Genomic DNA, 20356 nt, shown 5'->3' with positions numbered 1-20356 from the left:
TCTATGATAAAAATGCTAACTAATTAAATTAATATGTTTTAGTCCACCCGCTTGCACATACATAATAAACTATACAATTGACTTCTCTCTGTTACACAGACTCGTCCAGTGACGTTGAAACTTTCTTCATGACATCTGGCTGGGTCTATTTATGGAGATAACGCTAGTTGCTTATTAGATAACGTTGGTCGCTTATTAGATTATGCAACACACGACAGATGGCAGCACACATACTCTGTGGCATTTGCAGCATCTAGCGAAGCCTTTTTGAGCTTCGAGCACATTAAATTGTTAGATTTTCTCATCAATTATACCTCGAACAAAATTGTATTTTTGTCAAAAATACTTTCTTCTGTATATACGCCTTAATTAATTTTTCAATTAAAACACAATTATTATTTTAAAGATATATTACCGCGTTTAATTTCTTCACACCTAATAAAACACGAGGAATAAATTACATCTCACTCTGAATACTAGAAGAAAGAAGTGTTTTAATCATTAATTACATTGTCTTTGTGAATTTTAGCAGAAGGCGAGGGACTTGCATGAAAACTATACAATGGTTTATTGCAAGATTGAAGCAGTTAAGTTGCTCTCGAGTGCTTGGCAACATAACATGTCATAACACGAGACGGGGCTTCCTTGACAAGGAGGAAGATCTTACATGTGATGAGCAGAGAAACTTCGCAGTGAGAACAATCTCTGCATCTGACATCTCTGATATACTGGAGATACGACAAAAATCGAAACAAAACTTACCAGTCACAAAGCATTCACATTGCATGACGGTTATAATATAATCCCTTTTTATATCGTTGTCAATATTATTATTTCCATTATACTTTGTGTTAATGTCATATTGTGATGACAGTTAATACGTTTAGCTTATTTACTTGTCATTAACGTCAAAGACTGACCTCAGGCCCGTTTCGCCTGGAAATATACCAGGATTTTAAATCAACATTAACTACTCATGATTGGAATAGCATGGAATAGTCTGTAATTATTAATTTTTAGGCTATCATTGTAAATTGTATCAGCTTTTTTGTTGCTGGCTAAGTCGAGGAGAAGGCCTGATGACCCTAACATCGCATTAATAAATAAATAAATGAATAAATAAATAAATAAATACTTCCTTATGGCTTTTAAGGAATCCGGAGGTTCATTGCCGCCCTCACATAAGCCCGTCATCGGTCCCTATCCTGTGCAAGGTTAATATAGTCTCTACCATCATATTATACCTCCTTCAAATCCATTTTAATATTATCCTCCCATCTACGTCTCGGCCTCCCCAAAGGTCTTATTCCCTCCGGCCTCCCAACTAACAATAAATAAATAAATAAATAAATAAATAAATAAATAAATAAATAAATAAATAAGTAAATAAACAAGTAAATAAATAAGTAAATAAATAATTACTTACGACTTTTAGGGAACTCGGAGGTTCATTGCCGCCCTCACATAAGCCCGTCATCGGTCCCTATCCTATGCCAGGTTAATATAGTCTCTACCATCATATTCCACCTCCCTCAAATCCATTTTAATATTATCCCCCCATCTACATCTCGGCTTCCCCAAAGGTCTTATTCCCTCCGGCCTCCCAACTAACACTCAATGAATAAATAAATAAATAAATAAATAAATAAATAAATAAAATTAAATGAATGAAAGAATGTATCGATGAATGAATGAATGAATGAAAGGAATGGATGGAGTAAATTAATGAGTGAATGATAAACAAATAAATAATAAATAAAGGATTAAATAAGGAAAGAAAAAAATGAAAATAAATAAATGAATATTACCTTATTCTCTCCAACAATATCCTTAACATTTGTGCTGTTTCAAAGGAGTTGAATAATATTACAAAGTACTTTGTCAGAAATACTCAGATTTGAAAGTGTTTGTGACACAGTGCCTTACCGTATACAAAGGCTTGGATTCTCGTCACAACAAGAGACCACGCTGTACTGTTTCCTGCTTTCTTTAGATTCATATACATTCTACTAAATCGACGGAACAGTGTCTTTTCTGTGCCATGCATGAGGCACAACACAATTTAGCACAACATAAATTTCGTAAATAAATATTACGATAAAATTCTGCAAAAAAAATTGCCGACTAGAAAATTAATATGTAGGCCTATAATAGCGAATTTTAAATTCGGAAATAAAAACCGAACGAGAAAAAACCAAATACAGTAACTTACGTACCGGTGAAGCACGTACGGTTGGCGAGCCAAAATAGAGAGCTGTAGATCGATCGAATCCAAAACGGACTAATTGAACGGGATTTCCGTTGACTGAATAGTTTAAACGTGTGCAAACGTGATTGCTTGAAGGTAATGGATTGTAAAAAGTATGAGAAGGACATCTGTAGGGGATAGAAGACAGGAAGAATGTGACGTTCTGTATCGATCAAACGACGCGCACCGAAAACAAAGTAAGGGGAAAGTGTGTCGGTTTATTTATTACCATAGTCATAATTTTATTGCACTTAAATTGTAGAAGATGTGCTTAACCTTCATATTTTTACCCAGATAGTAAGTTTTTATTATGACAATTTCCATTGCTAACTGTTACACCAATTTTATTAGTTGCCCTGATTGTAGATAGTTCCTATTTTTGTCTTGTCAACGGAGAGCGTAACCAAATAAAACATACATGTAATGTAGGCCTATATACTAGCCAATAAATCGGTCTCTGCAGAATAATAAGTAGTGCAATTTGATTTCCAATTAATGACGCCGATAATTGAAAGTTTCACCTTGTTTCCGCGGGAAAAGGATGATCGATGAGTGACCAGAACCAATTGTGTTTGTGGCTCAACAAATGTCAATATTTGCGTTGTTTTCACTGGAGCGTGAATTCATTATCTAATGAACTGCGATAGTTAAAATTGCAGGTATGGTTCAATTGATGTTCATGTCAGATTTGTTTGCCAAATGTGTGTTTGCATTTTACAGATAATTTGACTCTTTTTCAGCTAGGGCTATTAATTGCACGATCAATAGACATATACATTTATAGGTAGCAGGCCTATATAAAAATTAGAACCTTTGACGTCAGTACACGTCAATGTAGGAGTATTGTATAGTAATTACTGTGGCACTGCTTTAATTCGCCTCCTCTGTTGTCAGCTTTAAACATTTCGTGAACACAAATGAGGAAATTTATATGTCTTCTGCTCCCCAATATTGTATCAGATTGTTAGTTAATTATAAGTTTTATAATTTGAGACAAGTTTTAAGTAAAAAAATAGTCAATTCCGCACCATTCGATTTATATTTTTGTGTATTGTTTCCATTTTTGTTTGTTTTGTTGGCATTTTGATATCGACACCATTATCATCAATAACCTCACATTTTGAATATGTTTGGAACAAGTTTCAGACCGCCCAACTTCAAGTCAAGCTTGGAGTGACTCCTCTGCCATTGGTTGAATAAAAATTATAATTCATTCCTCCTTTGCCAGCAATGTTTACATCTCCTGTCAGACATTATGGAGCGAAGTATAGTTATAATTTACCTGTAATTGCGTAGGAGATAAAGGGTCTCCCTTTTGGCGTCCGAGGATACGATAATTTCTTACGTTTTTGGTATTTCAGACGAAACCATTGTTAAAATTTGTAGAAGTATCTTGCAAGATTTGTATCTGTTATGTATTCTACTTATTGCTAGAGTATCCTTGAAATCTTGTAGAGTTTTTTTTTTGAACTGTATCTTTCAAATCTTGTTATCTAACTACCTATTATGTTTTCCTTGTTTAAGGTGAAATATTTCTGTTGCATTTTTCTGGATTTTTCATGACCACCTGGGATGCCAGGCAGACGACTTTATTTAATAAAATGTTCCTCTGTTTTCCTTTTCCACTGAATCTGATGCACCAAGCTCCGTTGATATCTCACTGTTAGAGATAAAGGTTCAATAGAGGGAAGTCGAGGGAGTTCGATGGCTAAGTATTAGTGCTCTGGAAGTTTTTAATTAAGAAAATTTCAAATATGATGCACATAATGTGCGGGACACCATGATGTTGGAAAAGAATTTGCTGATTAACACTAGGGGTTATATCTAGTAACTTTTATTTTAGTTGAACTGGTGGCAGATTTACTCATACTAAACGCGCTGAATAGTTATTCAAAGATATAAGCCAAAATTTAATGACAAACTCTCATGATCGTATGGTAATACATTTACAATATAAACAAATCTTCCTTTGAACACGACGTAAGGTAGAGGTTTACATCTCATACATTTACGACATGTGAAACAATGGTGACTCTAAAAGAGAGGACTTGAATGAAAACTGCAAGTTTCTATTTCTCTTCCTGAGTTCGCAGCTCATGAAGACATAATTATGTTTCTGCTGCTTTCTAAGACAATGCAGCTTCTACTTCTCGAATCGAGAAATCTAAAATTAAATTCTAACATTGTTTCAAAGTATCGTGACATTTGCAAGGTGGTTAAAACTACTTGCAGAAAACACAGTATTGGTTTAACAGCGACAGGTATCTAAAGTTGTAGAATACAAAAAGAAAAATATAATGCACATACACGAAGTAGTCCACACTTGTGGAGTAAGGGTTAGCGCGTCTGGCCGAGAAACCAGGTGGCCCGGGTTCGATTCCCGGTCGGGGCAAGTTACGTGGTTGAGGTTTTTTCTGGGGTTTTCCCTCAACCCAATATGAGCAAATGCTGGGTAACTTTCGGTGCTGGATCCCGGACTCATTTCACCGGCATTATCACCTTCATCTCAATCAGACGCTAAATAACCTTAGATGTTGATAAAGCGTCGTAAAATAACCTACTAAAATAAAAATAACAAAATATACGAACTAATTGAGAACTTACCTTAATGTCGCATACATCACCACAATTATCACAGTCACCATTATCATCATTTTCTCATCATCTTTAAGGGCAACGATAAATTATCCTTTTCCAGTTTCAGCTTTGTTTAAACTGTTATTTACATCGCATATCTAGGCATTAACAGTTAAGCCAACATATTGGAATGTAGTCAACAAAGACCCATGATATATTTTGCGCCATTCTGAATACATGATCAAAGTAGCGACATTAACACCTACTTATTTTTTCGATAACACTAAAAATATATTTAGTTTGACTCTCATTTCTACGTTAGGAATTTAATCTTGTAGTCGGTTACCAGCTATTTTTCGCAGAATTCTCATTATTATAGTCAGTAGACATAGTAGGCTTTTAAGACTCAGCATGCTGGCCCATACAATGGAAATGTAATAATAGAATTTCAATATATTTTCTCTATTTGTTCTGTACAGATCGCAAGCTAGGCGTTTGTTCCCTATCCATATGTCCTAAAATTACAACCCGTTTCCAAGGGAAAATTGTTACATCATTTACTCGCAACCTTTGTATAATGAATAGATAATATAGTGTCGGCAGTTCTGTCTTTCAGATAAGTGGCTATATATTCACTTGTTCGCATAGCTTCGCTGTTATGGGCTCCCCTTCGTTGGCCCCCTTCGTTGGCTTTACTACCACCCCTCTCGCGATAGCTTCATACATCGAGGATAATGTAGTAGTTATACCACGAATTCTATGAATCTTCTTAGTCCCAGTTGTACGATCGCGGAATAAATCTCGGATTAACTATTCGTAGAATAGCCTAGCTATAGAATGAATGGAATATCGAGTTCCATGACGTTCGTTTATTCCAAGGCTATTTATTCCATATTTACCTGAATTGGATCAAGGTTGGCAATATTTTAGATTCAGAATATCAGTAATAATTGTTGAAATATGTTTTCTGAACATACCACTATTTTGCCTACGGAGTTCACTATAAAAAATAAGTAAATCAAAATGAATTAGAAATAAAAACTATAAGATAGAAGATACACTTAAACTAGCTGTGATAGTGAATGGCTATAAGAACGTGCTGGAAAATAAAAACTGATGCCATAACTACTAAACACAAGGCAAGAGCAAGGGAGTCTATAGTTACGTTATTTAATGTCAATACAACTACTTACAGCAGTGCAGAATGTAATACTAACTAATATTATAATATTCTCTCATGAATTTGCTTAAAATTTACTTTTAATCATTAAAAAACAACAGTTTCGGTATAATGATGAAAATGAAAAATTATTTTTACCTTTCTATCATATGTTCCAAATCATCATTGATTAATATCAGCACACTTTAAGCGGTGTCCTGTTTTAAACTGAATCTTGCCAGATATTCTTCATCGCCATGCTCACTTAATAGATAAGGTCTATGCCTTACCTATTTTCCTTTGTTTCAGCCCTCTTAAGAGTACATTGTATGGTAATTCACTATCACTATCAGAGACTTAAGCTTGATGCTACTGCCATTTTATATTTTATTCTCTAGATAACAATTTAACACAGACTGAAATTATGAAATACGAGAGTCATTTCATAAATAATGCACAGGATGGTAGAACTGTGAAGTGGATGACGCAAAACCAATGAAAATTATATCAGTTACAGTTGAAGGATTAAGGAAGAAGCACGTGTGTCCTTTCGGTACATAGCATACTTTGTGTTTTTAGGTAACGAAAGCTAGAAATGGAGCCTATACTATGCTACATGTCGTTTCTAGTTAGTGTGGTACTGTTTAACTTTATAATTTATCGAAAATATTTGTAAATAGTAATATATTAATTTTTATGTGATCTAATTGTATGCATTCTTTGGTTCTTCGTAAGAAATTCATTTCCGCAATTGGTATTCTGTTTTTACTTTTCCTATTAACTGTAAGTACACTCGTTTCACTACCGTGCACAACTAGAGATACAGCCATCGTTCAATAAAGTTTCATTCTTGTACTCTAGTTAAAATACAGATGATAGTTTTGCCATATATGCTTCGATCGTGTTATAAGAATAACATATAGGCCTATATAGGGCAAGGTTGCGTATATCGCACCACTTTAGCATTTATAATTTTTATTGAACAATACAGTTTTTATTTGCTGCATTCCTTTACAGAAATACATTCCCAGAACATTTACCTTTCATGTAAAAAGGAATCCTTGAATTTGATTTAATATTTTTGAAGTAGAATGACATTTTCGAAACACTTGTCAGTGTTTCCTACATAGCACCTGCGGTTTATTAAATCGCACCTCTTTAACTGCAGGGAACAGAATGAAGGAAAGCGTTTAATATTGAACACATTGAACAGTATTTAATATGAATAATGTAATAAATGCAAATTACAAGTTTATTGAAATTAATGAAAGAGAGTAAAGCATCCTCAATTGAAATTGAAAAAATAGGGCGTAAATTATCTAACATTTAAACTTCCTGAATGCATTTTTTATTGTTACACATTTGCCATGTGCTTCACCAGGCAGTTCAAACTGTAAACTGCGTCACCTTTCTCCACAATTATCTCGAAGCCACCTAAGAACTGCTTCATGATTTAGCTGTCTGAAATGGTTTGAAGATAGAAACATCTAAAGGCTGGGCCTCTGAGTATTATGACGAGGAAACTGAAATAGGAGCACATCATTTTCCCGAGATAATCTAGCTTCTAAATTTTTGGAATGGTTCGTATAGGTTGACATACAGAAGCAGCACTTTTTTCTATGGCAGCTTTGAGTGGCAAACAAAATGTTTGAGCTATTCGACAAATAGTTCACTGTTGATGTAACCTGAATCAGAGCAACAAATAACGATCCTGGAAGAACATCAGCTGATAATGTAGGATGCACTGTTTGACGTTTAAAAATGTTCATAGGAGGCACAAAATATCTGGTGCGCTTGTACAACACACACTTGTTGTATTAACGCCCTTTTCACCACTTTATATTGCACCCACCTGATGCATTCCTCGTTCAGTTAAAATTTTTGGGCCTTCTTTTGTACGGCTAGAAATGCTACAGTTGCTCATATCGCACCGATGCGAATTAGGCACCTACAAAGTGGTGCGAATTAAGAAACTACGTCATAAGTTATTATTTCCTTCATTCTAGCCTGTAATCACCACATGTTCGAAAATCGTACCAAGTTAAATGTTCTTTAATATTTCTTTTAACCAATAACATCTTAAGATTATGGATTCCTTTGCATAGAAATCCGTTATTTAGTTACAAAATGTTAGCTAAATATACATTAATCTGAGCGATTATATTAAATACTCTATTACCACGTTGCTAGCACAAAGAAGTGGCAGAAATCAAGTGACATGGTGGAAGTTCATATGGTAGATTGTAACAATATCACTAGATGCTACACTACTACAGTAATGTGTTTTAAACTAGCAGTGGTGCCATTTAGGAAGCGGTGCGATTTATGCTACTCTACCCTCCTATTAATTTAATAGAGAATAATTTCTGAGTTAGTTATTACTCTTACTTGCCCACCGCTGTGTAGTAACGGCTAGTATGTCTGACCCCTGAAACGGCCGAGCTCGGGTTCAAATCCTGTTTAGGCCAAGTTACTTGCTTGACGCTTTTTCCAGGATTTCTCTCAACCCACTAAAGAGAAAATTCTGCGTAACTTTCGGCGCTGGACTCTGGACTCATTTCGGTGACATTGCCGTCATCTCATTCAGACGTTAGAAACCCATCGCAGTTGATAACGCATAGTAAAAACCTAAATAAAAAATATGTTACTTTCATGCCACGTTCAATCTATTTTTTTTAATTTCAGTTTTTCGTACAAATATCAGTTTTACGCTTGAGCTGTGTTTATCCTTTAATTATTTTTCCATATTATTGATAAACTCATAATTGAGCTTTTCAATATAAGAAACTAGATGTGATAAAGTTATCTATCCTCCTTTAAGAAGCCTCACAGAACAGCCCTAAGCAATATCGAACTCTTGCTGTAGCCAAGTCGCCTGCGGAGAAGCCAGGGCTTCAAGTTCCCAACATCTCAATCCTCCTTAACTCCTCCTTTGTGAGCTATGGGACTACTTATTGTTACGCAGAAAGTGTAGGCTAAGATGCGGCCGTGCTAAGTCTTGAGGGAGCCATTTCGGTACGGTCCAGTAAACCCTGGATGACCCTAGCCCTCGCCCTCTCTTTCTGTAGCCTCGAATTAAATCCCTGTTGCTGCTACACCTTGTTAGCTCGTGAATTCAATGTGGTAGCAGCAGTGGGATGAGGGAGAAGGAATCTTACGCCAGCGTGGCCTTACGCCTTGCCCTTTCCAGAACTACACAACAATAAATTTGCAAGAGATACCTTCTCGTTCCTTCCCCCGACTAAGCTGCAAATTATCAGACTCTTCTTTCCACCTCGCTCCCATATCACACATCTGAAAGGAAGATTTATGCAGTTCCTTCTCGCTACACTTTCTACTGCAGAAATACTTTATGGAGATATTTTAGTTAGTTTCGGTTGCTATGGAGGAATGTTTGTTGGTTTTGGTTGCTAATTCCTTCATATGTGGATGCACAATGGCCGGTCCTATTCTGGTAGTGTAATAAATTTAATTTTGAAGGCGAGGAATATATAAGATGGACTGTTCCCATCTCCGGCGGTAGTATGTTAGCCGAGGATGATACGGTTTTCCAGAACTGGGGATTGGACATATCGCCTTCATTTATTCGTTTGATATAAGAGCAAAGGTGCAACCCAATTCGGCGGAGAATTATGTTCTAGGCGTTATTTTTTATGAATTTCCATACGCCGTGAACTGCGTGATGTGCTTTTGTATCGGAAGATAAACTATTGTGAATTTTATTAGTAACAACAATGTAATTTATTCGTCACAACAATAATTCCTTTCTACAATTCACCTTAAACGCTCTCGTCAACAATTGGATCTTCACTCAACACAGTATTCGTTATAGCACTCCACCGACGACAATGACAATTTACTTGGACTATTACGCACAACAATGAACTGTTAATCTTAACTAATATTTACAAAGCACTATTTACAAATCAGAACTATCAGTTCTCAGTTCACAGTTCTTCTAACTCAGTCACTCAAGTTCACAGTATCTCGAACCACAGACCTCCAGAGACAGTTCACTGTACTCGAACTCAGGTCCCTCCAACTGCGGTCCACTGCACTCGAACTCAGGTCCCTCCAACTGCGGTCCACTGCACTCGAACTCAGGCCTTCGGATGCTGACGCAGATGCGGACGCACACTCGAGTCGAACTCCGGTACACAAGACTGGCTTGCTTGCTCTGGCTTTCTCACTGACTGGCTGACTAATCAACTGAAAACTCTATCTCGTTCCTTCGCGTCCGTAATTTATAACCACAGCGACGTAGCCTCGAAAGTTCCACGCGTCTCTAGAGATGGCACTCCAGAAAAATCCAGAGCCCTCTCCTCTCTACCAGCACCAGATGCGCGCGCACTCTCTCTCCACTCTCTCGCCGCGTAGGTCCTTCCCCCCTTACTTCTCTCCGCCGCGCGCCGTCCCCGCGCGATCTGCTTTCTTGCGGGACGCTGGTCGTGAGTTCGAATCTCACGTCGCTGTCACACTATCAATTTATCTGTCACATAACATTATAGCAGCTTTAATTAGTAATTGATTGTCAAATGGAATAATAATGAATCCATAGAAGTAGGTGGTGAATTATTATTCTTCATTCATCTACCACGTTCGGTTATCTCTAACATAACATAATTTAATTTTTACGTCAACAAGAAGCAGCAGATAAAATCTTATTCCCAATTATGGAGAAACACTGTACAAATGGTAATTATACAACACTTGTGAAGAAAGCCTTGTTCACAATTTTATTGATCCTCGTCGAGTTTCAGACAATAATCCCCGGACCTAAGGGAAAACGGGTAAATATTCGACTAGTCAGAATGATTATTTTCGGAAAGGAAGATCTTGAAAAGTTGAAATTTTCTAGAAAATAGAAGTATTCCTAAATGCCTCATTACATTATTATCAAAGAAATTCATTTAGGAAATGAAAATTGTCATAAATGAAAACAATACATTTAAATAATTAGCAGGCCTACAAGGAATAAGGTAAGGCGGTTGTTTGAGTTCTTCGCTATTCGCATTAATAATGGATGAAATTATTAAAGAAATAAATTCATAAGTCAAAAATAGATGATAAAATAACCAAAAAAACAACTAGAGATTAATCTTTATTGCACAAACAGATGATAACCTACAAATGGTGTTACACAAATTTAAAATCATTGCAAAGAAACAGAATAAGATTTTCATGAATGAGATGAAATTGATGACAACATTTCAGAATGCACGTCGCATTAGTGGAAATAGAAGGAAAAATCATAGAAGACGTTATAGCATTTAAACTTACGTAGCAACAACAGAATCGTATATGAAGTCGCCCAATAAGCAAGCTATGAAAACAAAATATCTGGAAGCATAAACAACAAAATTTGAAAAAATAAAAATTTCAGAATACAAATAGAAGTAACATAAGTTAAAATATAGATCTGTCATAAGACCAGTATTAACTTAGGTTTGTAAATTCTAAAAGAGACTCGAAAACAATGCAAATTGAAGTGAAGTGAATTGTAGTCCTAAAAAAAATCACACAGCATTCATTAGGAGATAAAATTCTCATTTTTGTTATTGGAGAGGTATACAAAATCGAAATAATACAAGTTTGGATTAGTGATAGAAAAAGGAATTGGAACGAACGCATAAGCAGTATGGATGATAACAAATTAGTGAAAAGAATTTGCGAACGGGATGCCTCAACAAGAAAGACCCTTGGGAAGAACGCAGCTACGTTGGAAGGATATTATATAATACCCCCGGAATTGAAGTGAATGGATACGCAACAATTTATCAGCCTTCAGGTGTAGGAGAAGGACTACTAATGATAAAACTACAGGCTACTTTGCAATATTATAATGAATTTTTATTCCTGACATATGAGCGAGAACTTCATACAGATTATGTTCGTTAAAAGGCTAAACTACAGAATCGATTCAGAGACGATATTATGACATAATGGCAGAGCTATAATTTATTCGAGAAATGGTCGGAAACGTAGATGGAAAGATAATATTAAAATGTATTTGAGGAAGGTGGTATATGATGATAGAGACTGGATTAATCTTGCTCAGGATAGGGACCAATGGCGGGCTTATGTGAGGGCGGCAATGAACCTCCGGATTCCTTAAAAGCCAGCAAGCAAGTAAGTAAGTAAGTAAGTAATGGTCGGAAACTGATACGATGTTTATGTTGATGCTAATATGAATTAATATTGTTCAATGCGGTAGTACTTATCATAAAATCCGATTATATAGGATGTTTCCGAGTTGATGTTACAAACTCCCGGGGATGATGGCGAAGGACACATGTATCAATTTAAGATAAGGAACCATGGTCCGGAAATAACCGAGTCGAAAGTTACAAGCAAAAATAGTTCTGTGGAAATGAAATAATTTTATTCCTCTGTACACCCTATTTATGTGTATTTATCTGTACATCTTACACATACTGTATTAATCTGACGTTATTTACGTTGTCTACTTACAGTATTCCATTCAGTGCACTGTCTGAGGGATGGGGACGGGAAACTACACTAAAGCAATGCAAATAGCGTAATGTGTAACGGACATGGTCGGTCCTGATATGCACGTCTGTAGACAGCAGTGTATGTGTACAAGTTGTAGTGTCCAGTCGATGAGCCCTAGTGAAATTGAGGAGTACACGAGAGCGGAATAAGCAGACCTGATTTTCGAATACGGATGAGCCAATGGGAACAGTAGACAAGCTCACAGATTGTATCGGAACATGTACCCACGTAGGAGATATCCAGCCCATACCATCTTTCCACGACTGTTCCAAAGGTTAAGGGAAGGAGGGCACGTGGTGCCAAATTACAATTCCATTTCCATACAACTATTTTTGCTTATAACTTTCGACTCAGTCATTTGCGGACCAGGTTTTCTTATCTCAAATTGATACATGTGCCCTTCGCCATCATCCCTGAAAGTTTGTAACACCACCTCGGAAACACCCTGTATAATTATAAAAACTCATCAGAAATAGCAATGCTGTAGTCTACTTCAAGAGCTGCATTAAGAACTTCGGAGTAGCAACCTCAAGGGAATATGGGAGAAAGGGAGATTCTGAAAGAGCACAGCGTTCAATTGAAGACAGAATACACCAGAAAACTACCGTACTCTATGTCTCTATGAAACGAGCGACGACAGTAGTAGTAGTAGTAGTAGTAGTAGTAGTAGTAGTAGTAGTAGTAGATAAATTATAATAACTATTCATTTTTTAAAATTCTTAATAATAATAATAATAATAATAATAATAATAATAATAATAATAATGATGATGATGATGATGATGATGATGATGATGATGATGATGATGATGATGATGATCATCATCATCATCTCTTTGGAAGAGTAAACTCGGATGCAGTACGTATCCTTCAGCATAGAATTATATTGTTTTACTTGCTTTTTTTTTTTTGTCTTTTAGCTTATAATCTAATACTTTTTGTTTAGTCAAGGAATATTACCAAAAATACGATACCACCGTGCGGACGAATAACTTACTGTATGATCATGATTCAGAATTAAGTAGTAGTAGTATTACTCTTACTACTATTACAACTACTATAACTTACTACTACTATTATTGCTCTTAAAGTACTGCTACTATTATTAATCACTACATAACCTCGAATTATAAAATTATAATGTACCATATAGGCTTATAAGAATCCCTTATTTTTCACAAAATATCTTCCATTAAACTTGTGATTTGATTGAATAGAGTTGTTTTCAAGTTTAGTTTCAAGCATATATATACAGAACTCTAAACGCTTTCCTTGCCAGACATGGACTGTGAACTGCACTATGTATGCATCTCCCGCTCGCTCTTAGCTCAGCTATTATTTACCGAAGTCCAAGAGAAGATGCAGGCAATATCAGTGGAGTTGCCTCTCTACGTCTCCCTTGCCAACCACACACTCTATCCTTCCATCGTACAAGTTAATTTAGAACCATCCCTTGATGTCGATGTAACGTCGCTCTTCCTTATTTCCTGCCCTTCGCACGACCTGATATTTAATACAAAGGAAATTTCACATTGTTAAGTTGCATAAGCTTGCACAGAAACCAGTGTAATAAAATAGGGAACTTGTGTTGACTACCACAAAGTTTATAAGGACGTAGAAAGATGAAACTCAAGTAATTAGATGTTCCAATTAAAGGCAAGGCAACTAACCTCATTACGACTTGTAGTACCATGGAAACAAGAATCCACCACTTTTATCTGTCTTCGTCGGGAAACACTCAAATCAGTCTGGAAAAGACGAGGTCAGAATCCGACAGATCTGTTGTGTTAACTGGGTTGAATAAAAGATCTACCTGAAGTACTAATTTACTGAAATTAATATTATCTCCAAACTTGACTCTAGCATTTGAATATAAAATTCTTGGTTGAATTAAGGAAAGCTGTTGTCAAAGAGACGATTGAACGAGTGGCCACTGGTACTGATGTATTTTTTTCACTAATTTATTTTAATTCATCATGATCAAAAACAATAACAATAAAAATAGAGTTTTGAGGATTGACCTATTCCGTTTTCAAAGCAAATTGAATTGATCTCTCCATCTCTTCAGTGGATGATCCTGTCTTCTTTCACCCGTTAGTTTATAATTTAATAGCTTTTTCAAGGATGGTTGGTTTTCCATTGTTTGTGTATATTTATAATGATTTCTGATGATCTCTCACGTTGTCATATATAATGTTTTAATACTCTTGTAATATTCTCATTTCTCTTGTTATGTGTTCTTCAACAGCATACCACTGCTCGCAGTATTTTTAGTTGAATATTTAACGACGTTGTATCAATTACTAAGTTATTTAGCGTCGATGGATTTGGTAATAGCGGAATAATATTTGGCGAAGTGAGGCCCAGGATTCGCCATTCGCAATATTTTCAACTCCGCCGCTTCTAGCTAACTTCTCTCTTTCTTAACGTCCTTCACCTTAAGGAAGACGTGAATGTAAAACGAAACAAATGTTGTAAGGAGCAATACGAAAAACACTAAAAAAATTAACATTTGAAAAACACATATAGTACATCCGCTCAAATGAGAGCCACTTGGAACGTGCGATTGGACACACTTACCGCAGGGAGCAAGTAGGCACGCGACTCTGAACAGGTTCCATGTAAACAACGCTGCGTTGCCATATCTCCCTTCTGAAGACTGAAGTGAATCTTCGTGTGCATCTCGTAAAAACAGAACTAAAACACTTAACACCTCCTATTCAGAGTCCGTTGAGTCACTATTTAAATCAATTACACAAGATTCCAAGCTAGTTTCTAAGGAACGATAATCACTTTCTTTTGTCTTTACATGTTCGATATACTTCACCCAAAGCTCTTTATTGTTAATATCATCCATCACAGTTACTATTAAATCCCGTACTTATTGAACAGATTTGTTTCCCAATTCATTTTCTGACCGGACATTTCTCTTCAGTTCCCACCAAACGAATTCTATGGCAATGGTAGGGGGGACAGTCGTAGTACAACATGGCCGTATTTCGATGACTGTTCGTCAATTACAGTACACACATCTTTTTTATGTAATGGCTACGTTTTATCTCTTGTAGCATATGTAACTTTGTTGTTGGGACTGGCGTGGGCAAAGGAATGTTATTTTCGCGTTTTAATGGCATCTACAGTATTGTTGATCTAGTGGTAGGTACAGGATTCACAATACGGGAATGGTATGGGGCATTATCCATAATGATGTCAAACGATCCTTCCAGTCGTTTTAGCAAACATTCCACAAATCATTCTTCAAAGATTTTAGAATTCATAGTCCCACGATTATCAGCCGGGGCATCACACATACTTTGGTGAGTAACGAATAATGAATGGAATGAAAACATTTCTTCCCCTCGCATGTAAAATTGCCATTCGTTGTCCTTTATCTCAAGAAAAATTGCCATCACAATAACTTGACCCATCTGACTAACGACACTTTACTCCGTCATGGGTATCATACCATGTTTCATCTAAGTAAACTTCTGCATAACCCAGTTGACGATAATACTCTATATTCCGTAAATACGAGGAACGCCACATCCGTATTAGTAATGATTCCATTGCTGCTGGTTGAGATCCATGAATTTTATATTTAAACTCCATTGAATGTAATAGTGCCATTAAAGTATTTCTTTGATACGGAAACTCATATTGGGTAGCTTGTGTTTTATTACGCATTGCATTGAGAAGTTTATTTGACGTTGGAGCTATTTTATTTTTGATTTATATTATATGGAACACAAAAGCCACAATATACATATGAACTTGTTCTCGGAGCACCGACTTAGATCTGTCAACAGCGCTGGCGTACCAACAACCCGCCGCGAGCTTCAAGACTGAAACATCTGACGCCTCCCGCTCAAGGTAGGTGCAAGTGGCTCTCATTTGAGCGGACGTACTATAAATTAAATGCTACAAAATGATAGAAATTCTAATGATAATGTACGAAGGTGAGAATTGAACACTTACTCGATGTTATAAAAGTAAAATAGGAACGGTGGAGATGAAGTCCATACGTTCAGTAGCATCAGTGACACGCTTAGACTGAAAATAAACGAAGATATCGGAAAATGTGAAAATGTTTAATTTTACAGGAAGACTATTCATATTAGAAAGTATAATTACATCTTTGAAAAGTGACATTGGTGAAATACCTGCGGAATTGATTATGGATACTGTAAATTGTTCAGTATTTGCAAAAGTGTAAATGAAGAAGATATTCCACAAGATTAGAAAGTTTGATATTTATCATCAATAAACAAAAAGGGTAAAAAAAGACATTGAAAATGAAGATCTAGCGCGTTTTAGAATTGGAAGATCTACAGTTGATCATATTTTCTGTGTTAGACAAATAATTGAGAAAAAATTCTAAAAATTCAAACTTCACATTTATTATTTATCGATTTAGAAAAAGCATACGACAGTGCGCCAATTAAACAATTACGGCAAGTTCTCCATAATGCAACAATAAAATAAAATTATACTCTCTCTGTTCCAAAACATGGTATAGAAAAATGTAATTAATTCTGTTCCAAAATATGATATACATTTGTTAAAGTTCTCAGTAATATAATGTAACTTTAATACATCTTCTAGATAATTATTTATTTAATAAATTAACATAAGAAAATCATAAAAATTAGGTACCGTACATTTCATTCTATGTGATGTCAAATTAATAAAATAAAAAACAAACATTGCAATAAATTACAACCCGTTTTTGTACGACTGTTGAGCCTTAAATGTTCTATTCAAAATTAACAGGGTTGGTGTTACATTTTCTGCAACAGGAACACCACAGCAGGTGCCCATTTGATTTCTGTTCATAATGAACTACTTAAATATTGTAGTTTGATGTACTACAGAAGATTAGAAACATTCACAACTGCACTGTGTGATAGTCCCTTCACTACTGAACAGAATACCACACCGTGAAACATTTCGTGCGCGCATGCGCGATAATCAAACTTGTTTTGTTTGTTACTATACCATATTTTGGAACGGAGGGAGTAATAAATAAGATTAAGGAATTATGTCATAATTCTATTGTTAAAATTAAAATAGGGACAGAATTATCTGAAGGATTTCCCGTTACTAAATGTTTATGTCCAAGTTGTTGTAGCCTATCTCCGGAACGTTATTCAAAATTTATATTCTAAAAGCTAAGGAAACATGGAAGAGAAAATGTAGTAGTATGGATTTAATGGTTGGTTGCAATACCGTACATATACTCTTATTTGCAGATGACCAATTAGTTATAGCCGACGATTACGATGACTTAGCACATAATATGACAAGAAAACTGAAAGAAGAATAGGTCTACAGTAACTGGGGACTAACAGTAAGTATGCAGAAAACTAATTACATGATAATTGAAACTGAAGAAGTAAATGATTTTGATTTAGTTTTGGAAGAAAATGAAAAAATAGAATTGATTGAAGCATGTGATGAATTCAGATATTTAGGAACTAAAATTATTAATGATGGTCGGATCGAAACAGAAATAAAATAAGGGAAACGATTGCAAAAGGAAGATCAATTATACAAAGACTAAACGGAATCCTATGGGATAAACAAAGAATTAAAACAACAAAAATAAACATATGCAAATCATTGGTTCGGATTGTGACAACTTATGGAGCAGAAGTGTGGGTATTAAATTCAAAATTTAAATCTAAATTAGAATCCACAGAAATAGATTACCGGTACCTCAGAAGAAAAAAATTATGGTTTATTTAACGACGCTAGCAACTGCAGAGGTTATATCAGCGTCGCCAGTGTGCCGGAATTTGTCCCGCAGGAGTTCTTTTACATGCCAGTAAATCTACTGACATGAACCTGTCGCGTTTAAACACACTTAAATGCCATCGACCTGGGACGGGATCGAACCCGCAACCTCGAGCATAGAAGGCCAGCGCTATACCAATTCCGCTACCAAGGCCTATATTCGTAGCAAACTGTTAACTTGGTACGGCCATGTTCGGAGGATGGAGGAGGAGGAACTGCCAAGACATATGTTGGAAATTGAAATGGATCTGTAAAGGCAGGGTGAAAGAAGGGAAGCGCACGGTCCACATGGATGGAGGAGATTCGTAAAACTATGCATTGTAAAGGATTGGCAGAAGGAGACTGGAAAAGTACAGCAGAATGGAAAAGACAAATTTGGGTACAGGAAGATGCTTAAGTATTCTTAACTCCTTGTGTGTGTGTTAATTAGTATCAATATATTAAAAGAATGTACTCCAATAGAATAACATTCATCTTATTAATCCATGAAATCAAAGGAAGAACAAATTTTGGATGGCCCATAAACAGATGGCAAGACAAGATTTTTCCTTGTTGAAACAGACATACGGCCAAAATCCGTGAGATTTGAAGGAGAGGAATATATTGCCACGAAACACTTAACAATAGAAATAAATTTGGAATAGAAGTAAATTTTGATTTCAGATTAGTTATTAATCTGGAAGTAAGCCTCACTTTTTATGCAAATTTCAACTGTGAAAAGTTAAGTTACGGCTTACATTCACGACCATGGATTTTTCATTGTATTGTATGCTCCTTACAAATAATAGTGAATAGTGAAGTGAGAAGCGACAACAGTGATGAGATGACAGTGAAAAGAGCAATGAAAATTTGTTCCAGTGTACTCTATATTAAGAAAAAAGCTTACTTGTAATAACTACTGATGTTAATGATTAATACCATGTCTAACAAGGAAAGAAAAATATGTACTGAAGGAAAATCCTATGGGAGTTACATTGTTTTCCAAATAGTAGACTATAGGTCTACACGTATATACATACAATAAAATTGCTATCTCTCAATCTCAATTGCTATTGTCTTTCCCTTTCTTTCCTCTCGAATTCTAAAGATGTGACTTATGCAGCTATTACTAAAATCATCAGCATTTACGAGAACAGCTGGTACGAACATATTATATTACAGATACTCAACCACAGACCAGAACATGTTTAATTAAAAACCACTTCGGAAGACAAATCTTGCACGGTCGAAGAAGAGATGGAGCGACCAGCTTTCAATTTGAAGCTGAACGAGCCAAGAGGTCTAATTCATTGTATAGAGCCTTCAAATAGACGTTCATCCGTAAGTGTGCGGCCGTGCGTGGCGGCTGAAAGCACACTGTTTGCTGGCAGAATAGAATATTCATAGCTCCGTAAGTCAAGCGTATAGATTGCTCATGAAAATTACAATTACAGTAACCACCTACCATTGTCACAGATGATGTTGGAAATGATGTCCTTGTGCCTCCACACATCTCACAACATCTTTAAAGAAAATCTGCATTAACACGCTATAGTTATTCTACTGAAATTGCTGCAATTTGCCTTCTTTCTACCGTCTTTTAGTTCTTACAATGCATGAGGGTCATGTCACGTCCAGCATACACCTCTCATTTAAAATTCAAAATCCCGCTTTAATTGATTTCGGTTTCCAGCGTGGAAATCTGACTTTTGTTGTCTAACAGTGAACCATTTCAGTACTTAATTAATCTCTTGCTTTCCGTCGCTGTGTATTGAGTGCCCTCCCCCGTGTCATAGCGTTATTAAGAATGAAGGGAGAGCGAACTTTCCCATTGCTTCGATATGAAAGGATCTCGAGGGAAATCGCCGTTACGTGAATCCTTTTCACTGATACTGGAGACCCTGTGCAAGCAGATTTCCCTGGACGAAACTTAACTTATTGCGTTCTGCGCTCGTACGAACTCCTCTGTGCAGAATTCTTGTTTTATTGGAAAAGCGGTTGAATTTCCTTCACTGAGACTCCTATCATCATAGTCTCCAGGGAATTAACTTTCAGCCCAGCGATTGATTGTTACAGAATTTTTGTTG

Source organism: Periplaneta americana, chromosome 2, assembly GCF_040183065.1.
Source record: "Periplaneta americana isolate PAMFEO1 chromosome 2, P.americana_PAMFEO1_priV1, whole genome shotgun sequence".
NCBI lineage: Eukaryota > Metazoa > Arthropoda > Insecta > Blattodea > Blattidae > Periplaneta > Periplaneta americana.
The sequence above is the reverse complement of the archived record's forward strand: the minus strand, read 5'-3'. Positions refer to the sequence as shown.